Genomic DNA, 7,497 nt, shown 5'->3' with positions numbered 1-7,497 from the left:
CACAGATGTTAAGAGACTCTTCTATAGCCTCAGAACTAATAAGTGCCAGAAATGGTTCTACGAGAAGGGCCTGGACCAAGGATCAAGCAGAATGAAGCAACTAGCTCAGGAGGTCATGCTCCTGTGATTCCCTGGGGCAAAGGTACTGAAAGAGAGAAAGTCTTTTTGGGGGTGACCTGCGGCACCCCTGGTGGGGGAGGCAGCTATTAAGGAAACAAGCCAATCCTGAATATATATATACACATACACACAATGGACTGAATATTTATGTCCCCCCAAAATTCACATGTTAAAATCCTAACCACCAAGCTGATAGCAGGTGGAGACTTTGGGAGGTGATTAGATCATACGGGGGAGCCCTCATGAATGGGATTAGTGCCCTTATAAAAGAGTCCCGAGAGAGCTGCCTTGTCTCTTCTGCCACGTGAGGACACAGTGAAAAGACACCACCTATGAATCAGGAAACAGGTTCTCACCAGACATTGAATCTGCTAGTGCCTTGATCTTTGACTTCCCAGCCTCCAGAACAATGAGAAATAAATTTGTTGTTTATAAGTCATGCAGTTTATGGTACTTTGTAATAGCAGTCTGAATTGACTAAGACAATATAGAGCTGCTTCTCGATTTATGATGAAATTACTTCCCAATAAACTCATTGTAAATTAAAAATATCATAAGTCTAAAAAGCATTTGGTACACATAACCTACTGAACATCACAGCTTAGTCTAACCTAGCATAAACATGTTCAGAACACTTACGTTAGCCTACAGTCGGGCAAAATCATCAAACACAAAGCCTGTTTTATAACAAAGTGCTGAAATTTATTGACTGTTGTACTGAAAGTGAAAAACAGGATGGTCATATGGCTGCTTGGAGTAAGGTTTCTACCAAATGCTTACTGCTTTCACACATCGTAAAGCAGAAAACCATTGTAAGTCAGAGACCATCTGTATATACATACATACGCATATTTGATAAAAATGTGCAACACACAATTTATAATTAATAATAAAATATACAATATTCTTTAATGTAAATTCCATATTGATTCTCACAGAATCAAATTCTTTGAGAATTTTTGTGGTGATTTTTACCCAAATCTTGTATCTTTAGTCAACCTGAGGTTGTTATTCAATCATGATTTGTCAAATGGAGTTGCATTTCAATCTGCTAATTCTTTTCCCAATAGCTTTATTGTCATTAAATCTGATATGTGACTTACCATTAAACCATTTCTTGTATCTTTAGTCAACCTGAGGTTGTTATTCAATCATGATTTGTCAAATGGAGTTGCATTTCAGTCTGCTAATTCTTTTCCCAATAGCTTTATTGTCATTAAATCTGATATGTGACTTACCATTAAACCATTTCTCATCCTTGTAAAAATTATATTCATTACACAGAAACCTCTTTCACCTTCAGCACTTCTCACTGCAATAGCACTATCTTCACATAACTGCAGGAATTAAAGCATTGTTTTAGTCTGTATTATTTAATAATGGTTGTATTTAATAACTTGACCCAAAAAGTCCAGAAAATTTAGCAATCAACTCATTCCTCGTTGCTCTTATGAACCAGGTCAACCACATTGTTACAAGAGTGCCCTAATTCCGGCAACAAATCACATGGTCACTCTATCTTTTAGAATAGCTCTAATCCTCTCTCCATAACTGCATTGTTGGTGACTGTGACATTATATTCTAAAGGAACCAGACCAGTATAAGGGGTGAAATGGGGCTTTGGGACGGAGAGCTTCGCATCCAGGTCTGTGACCTGGGATCTGTGTTGTTTGTACTCTCCAACTTTTAAACTGTTCCAAGCTGGTGAACAGACAGGGACACTCAAGGACAACTTATGAGATGCTGTCCTGTAAGCCAAGTGAACTCATGTAATTTTCCAAGTGCTGCTGCTTCTCTACTTCTTACAACCAGGGAGAAGAAAAGTTCTTCCAACTTTCCTGTGCCTGGGAAGAATCTGATTCTACACGTATAAAACCAAGTTGATTTCACATTTTTAAAGACTCCATGGTTCAGAGGAAAGAATCAGATAAGGGGTTGACTCTTATCTTAGACATTTGTGTGAATAAGCTATTCAATCTCTAAATCCCCATGTCTAAATCTTGGCTCTAAAATGGGAATAATGGGGACACTAATACTTAATGCACATGATTGTGTATTAAGTTTTAATTGAGTTTTAATTAATTAATTAAGCAGTATATCAGAAAATATACATGAGAGCATCCTTGTAAACTACAAATGTAAGGCACAATCGGTGTTATATTGCTTAAATTTACTAATGTTTAAAAGTAGTGGCTTCAGGAAGGACAAACAGAACTGCAGCTGAAAGTCACACAGAAGCCACACGGGAGCAGCAAGAACTGGCTCTTTGTTATACTTTCAAATTTCCTGTTCATGATTAGGACAGGGAAGAGATGCGAACACTTGAGATTAAAGAAAAAAACTCTCCAAAATTTAAGACAAATGTCTTAATTTTCTCCGTGCTATTTTTCCAATTATTTTATAATTATTTTAGGAAAGAAGAATGTTCAACATAAACTATTTTCATAACATTATCTGCTTTTACATTCCAAGATGGTTTTTAACTCAGCAGTTTTGTATTGAGCACGTCCTTTATGTCAGACACTGTATTAGGCTCAGGGAACCTATGTTCTTGAGAAATTCCAAGTGAGTAGTAGCTTTCCAAAGCCTATGACTATGTTGATTTTTATGTAAACCAATACTCACTGTCAGCATCTAATGTAATGTAATGTGCTCAAATGTAACAATATTCTCCTGTAAGTTCTCTCTCTCTTTTTTTTTTTTTCCTTTTTGTCTTTTTTCGTGACCGGCAACGGATCGCAACCCTCAGTGTCACGCCCGTACCGGACCGGGACCGGCAACGGGATCGCAACCCTCGGTGTTGTGCCCGCACCTCGCTCAGCCAGTGAGCGGCCGGTCTGTATGTGGGATCCGAACCCTCGGCGGGAGCGCCGCTGCGCTCCCAAGCGGCGCACTGTAGCAGTGCGCCACCAGGCCAGCCCTCTTTCTCTTTTTTTTAATTTGACAGCTGGCTGGGGATCCAAGCCCTTGGCCTTGGTGTTATCAATACCACACCCTAACTAACTTAGCTAACTGGCCAGCTACTATAAAGATTTTTTTTTTTTTTTTTTTTGGCGGGTGGCCTGTATGGGGATCTGAACTGTGACCTTGGTGTTACCAGCACCATGCTCTCCAAGTGAGCTAATTGGCCTCCTGCAAGTTCTAAAACAAACTGGGTGGTGAGGGGAAATGCTCACGCAACAATGACATACACCAATATGTAAAGTGAAAGAGAGCAATCTCCATTTGAACAGAGCTTCTGTTTGCATAAGTCTATGTTGATTAATATGAAGCAGAAGAGAGTCAAAATTCTGAGGAGTGTTCAGAAAACAGAATGAATTACACAAAATTTTCCAAAGCAAAAGATTGAGTTTGGGGCAAGGTTGGGGGTGTTTGTTTGTATGCTTTTGCCTAATTCTCTTTCTAAAATTAATTCTTTCAGTCTTTGCTTGACTGAAGCTAGTAACAGAAAACATTAAACCGGTGACTTTCTTTAGCTATATAATATTGATGGACTATAACGAGCTGATAAAAGCAAGATTACTCAATATTCAACAGATTATAGCTCAATTTGAAACAAACAAAAAACATTCAAATGTAAATTCATTTAGTATGTTTATAATCATTGTCTAAATAGATTTATTCTCTAATGAATGAACAAACCACATTTTACACACATTTCTAATCTTAAACCAATCAAATGACTACAACAGTAAAGGTCAACTTAGTTTGTTTAAGTACTGTGTTAATCACCAATGGGAGAGAAATTTAGCAAAATGCTTCTACAGCCTGGAAAACATTCACAACCTTTGACCCAGTAAGTTTCCCTCTATGAATCCAATCTAAGAAAATAGTCAGCTATATGGAAAAGATTTATGTATAGATATGTTCACATTAGTGCTATCTATTATAGCAAAAATATTCGTTATAAAAATGTTTGTCAATAGAATTGAATATTGAGAAACCATTAAACATATTTTCAAAACATAATATCTAGGGAATATACAATATAATGTTTACAAAAATAAACAGTGCAAAACTATGTTTATAATATAATAAATTGTGTTATATGTAAGATACATATGATGTGTTTGTTATATAACATATATTTAATAATACATATATAATATATATATTCACATACCGTGTAGAAAAAAAAGCTGGAAGGAAATACACTAAAAATACTGAAAGTAGTTTTCTCTAGGTGGTGGGATTGTCAGCAGTTTTTATTTTCCTCATATTGCTTTTCTGTTTTTTTAGGTTTTCCATATAAGCCTGAAGATCTGCCCAGAGAGAAAGACAATGTTGGCCAGGCTGACCCAAGGGCTGTGACTCCTGTGACAATTATACATCTAATTCTAATATAATAAACTGACATTATTTTTAACATCTTAAAATAAATATTTTAGTGGCAATAAAAAATACATTCACTGTGAAAAACTTGGCAAGTGCAGAAAAGCAAAAGAATTAGGGAGAGAACCGTCCATAGCACTACCAGAAGAGAGAAACGCTGTACTTAATCTCCCACAATTGACTCAGCCAGTGGCTTTGAGCTATGCCCTGGAGTACGTGCCTCAGCAGCCGACACAGTGGAGGCTGAGGACTGACTGGATCTTGCAGCCCGGGTGGGATGCCAAACCAGTACCCCCTTTCCCATTTCAATCAATCCATTTGCATATTAGACTATCACATAATATTCCACTCGATGAAAAACTCCATGGCAAAACAACAAAATAACACGTGGGTACCACCGTATTGAACCTCTTCCCTAAAGCTAACATTTAGGTTGCTTCCAGTTTTTCTCTAACAGAATGGAAGCTTGAATATCTTCATACTTTGCTCACATTTTGGCCTCTGTGACTGAAATTCCAAGAAAAAGGTAACAATCATTTTCAAAGCTCTTTATATTGCCAAATTGTCCACACAAAAATTAACCTGTTTACACCCCATCAGCTTGCTCATCTCATCAAAACCTTGCATGCATTGAGCATAATTTTAAAAAAATATTAAAAACCCTAATAAATATTCCATTACTATTTTAATGAGTTTCTAAGTGTCTTCAACATCAATTGGCTATGAGGTCAAAGAAGGAAGAAAAAAGATTCTACACAGAAAAATCTATAACCTAGGGCCGGCCCGGTGGCGCACTGCTACAGTGCGCCGCTTGGGAGCGCGGCGGCGCTCCTGCAGAGGGTTCGGATCCCACATACAGACCGGTTCCCGCTCACTGGCTGAGCGAGGTGTGGGCGCAGCACCAAGGGTTGCGATCCCGTTGCCGGTCCCGGTCCGGTACGGGCGCGACACTGAGGGTTGCGATCCATTGCCGGTCACGAAAAAAGACAAAAAGGGGAAAAAATAAATAAATAAATAAAAGACTGTTAATTTGATAGATTTAAAATGCAATCCCTTATTGTGCTTGTCACATTTTAAGGATTGTGTTTCCCTTGGGGAGTCTCTTCCAAGAACCCTTCCACCAGTAAAATCTGCCATCCCATCAGCCCCTGTGTAGAGGACATGCACCCCCTCACTAAAGCGACACTGGAGCTGTCCAACTTGGCTCGTGCTTGGATTTTCTTCTCTCTAGGCTCCCAGGCCAACCACATGACTTGACCTCACAGCAAGCCATGCTTGTGGAATAAGGTCTCTATGAGAAAAAGCTGATGTCAAGATTCTTAATGCTGAGATTCTCTAGAACTACAGAATCTCAGCATTGGGTGGTACCCTTGAGAGTAGTCGTCCTCATAAACAAAGGCCTTGGGTCCTAGAGGAAGAAATAACTGTACCAGTTAATGATACAGTCAGGACCAAACCTGGGTGTCCTGGGAATTTTAGGCCAGTGATCTTCCCACCATGGGCTTTCAGAGCCTGTAATAACCATCAAACAGCAGCAAAAGTCAGCCCTGACCCTTCATCCTTCTATCTGATCACAGACACTCTGTGTAGGGTCTGTCATCATCACCAATAACTGATAACAACATACAAGGGTTCCCGAGCAAAGGCTGAATGGAGGCTGAAATCTAACTCAAGCACAGGGCTACAAAAGAAAAGCAGAAAGAAAACAAGTTGGGAGAGATGCTCCTCATGAAACTGGAGAGTTCTTTGAACACATTTTAGAAGTCAGCATGGAAATGGCCACTAGAGAGAGCTCTATTTCAAAATATAATCTTAATCCTTAAACCGTGAACCAGTTTTCAACTCAAATGGCTTTAGCTTTAACATATCAAATGGCTTTTAGCTTTATTGCAAGGACTTGCTCATCAAATCCACTAGCTTCCATCCAGATTTTGTGCCAATTTACAGTCTACAGATTGTGCTACCGTGAGCTAAAGCTTTCCATTTTCATCTATAGATCATTGTCTTAAAGGTAAATACAATGGACACACACACACACACACACACACACACACACAGAGGCATACATTGGAGAAAGTGTGTGACTTACAATAAAGTGAGTTCATACAAATTTTTTGGTTTCCTGGTGCATATAAAAATGATATTTACACTGTACCATAGTCTATTCAGTGTGCAACAGCATTATGTCTTTAAAAAGTACATGCGTTGGGGCCGGCCTGGTGTTTGTTGCCGGTCACGAAAAAGGACAAAAACAAAAAAGGAAAAAAAAAAAAAGTACATGCGTTAATTTAAAAATACTTTATTGCTAACAATCACCTTAAAAGGTTTTCAATTTGCTTTGCCCAGATTTCATCAGAGGAATCACAATTGTGGCAGCTATAGCCCTACAAAATGTAATTATTAAATAATAACACTGGAAATTTGACATGACTTCTTGATTGATGGGCTGCAGAATGGATGTTGTGTTAGCCAGCATGAAAACAACATTCATCCCCTTGCATGTCTCCATCAGAGCTCTTAGGTGACAAGGTGCATTGTGTTGAATGGAATCTTTTCTTCTGAGCAGTAGGTTTCAGCAGCGGGCTTAAGATATTCAGTAAACCATTCTGTAAACAGATGTGCTGTCATGCAGGCTTTGTTGCTCCATTTATAGAGCACAGGCAGAGTGGATATAACATAATTCTTAATGGCTTTATGATTTTCAGAATGGCAAATGAGCACTGGCTTCAACTTCAAGTCACCAGCTGCATTAGCCCCTAACAAGAGAGTCAACCTGCCCTTTGAAGCTTGAAGCCAGGCACTGACTTATCCTCTCCAGCTATGAAAGTCGTAGATGGCTTCTTCCAATATAACGCAGTTTCGTCTCCATTGGAAATCTGGAGGTTCGTGCGGTCGCCTTCCTCAATGTTCTTAACTGGATCTTCTGGATAACCTGCTGCAGCTTCTGCATCAGCACCTGCTGCTCCACCCTGCACGTGTATGTTATGGGGACGGCTTCTTTCCTTCAGCCTCATGAACCAACCTCTGCTGGCCTCAGACTTTTCA

The 7,497-nt window shown here is 39.1% G+C and overlaps 1 pseudogene; it reads left to right on the top strand.

The window, feature by feature from the left end:
• The window catches only part of LOC103589534, a 12,042-nt pseudogene extending 4,873 nt beyond the window's left edge, over positions 1-7,169 (top strand).
• Positions 7,170-7,497: the final 328 nt, after the last annotated feature.

This window comes from Galeopterus variegatus, unplaced genomic scaffold (assembly GCF_000696425.1).
Source record: "Galeopterus variegatus unplaced genomic scaffold, G_variegatus-3.0.2 Scaffold700, whole genome shotgun sequence".
Taxonomy (NCBI): domain Eukaryota; kingdom Metazoa; phylum Chordata; class Mammalia; order Dermoptera; family Cynocephalidae; genus Galeopterus; species Galeopterus variegatus.
The sequence above is the reverse complement of the archived record's forward strand: the minus strand, read 5'-3'. Positions and strand labels throughout refer to the sequence as shown.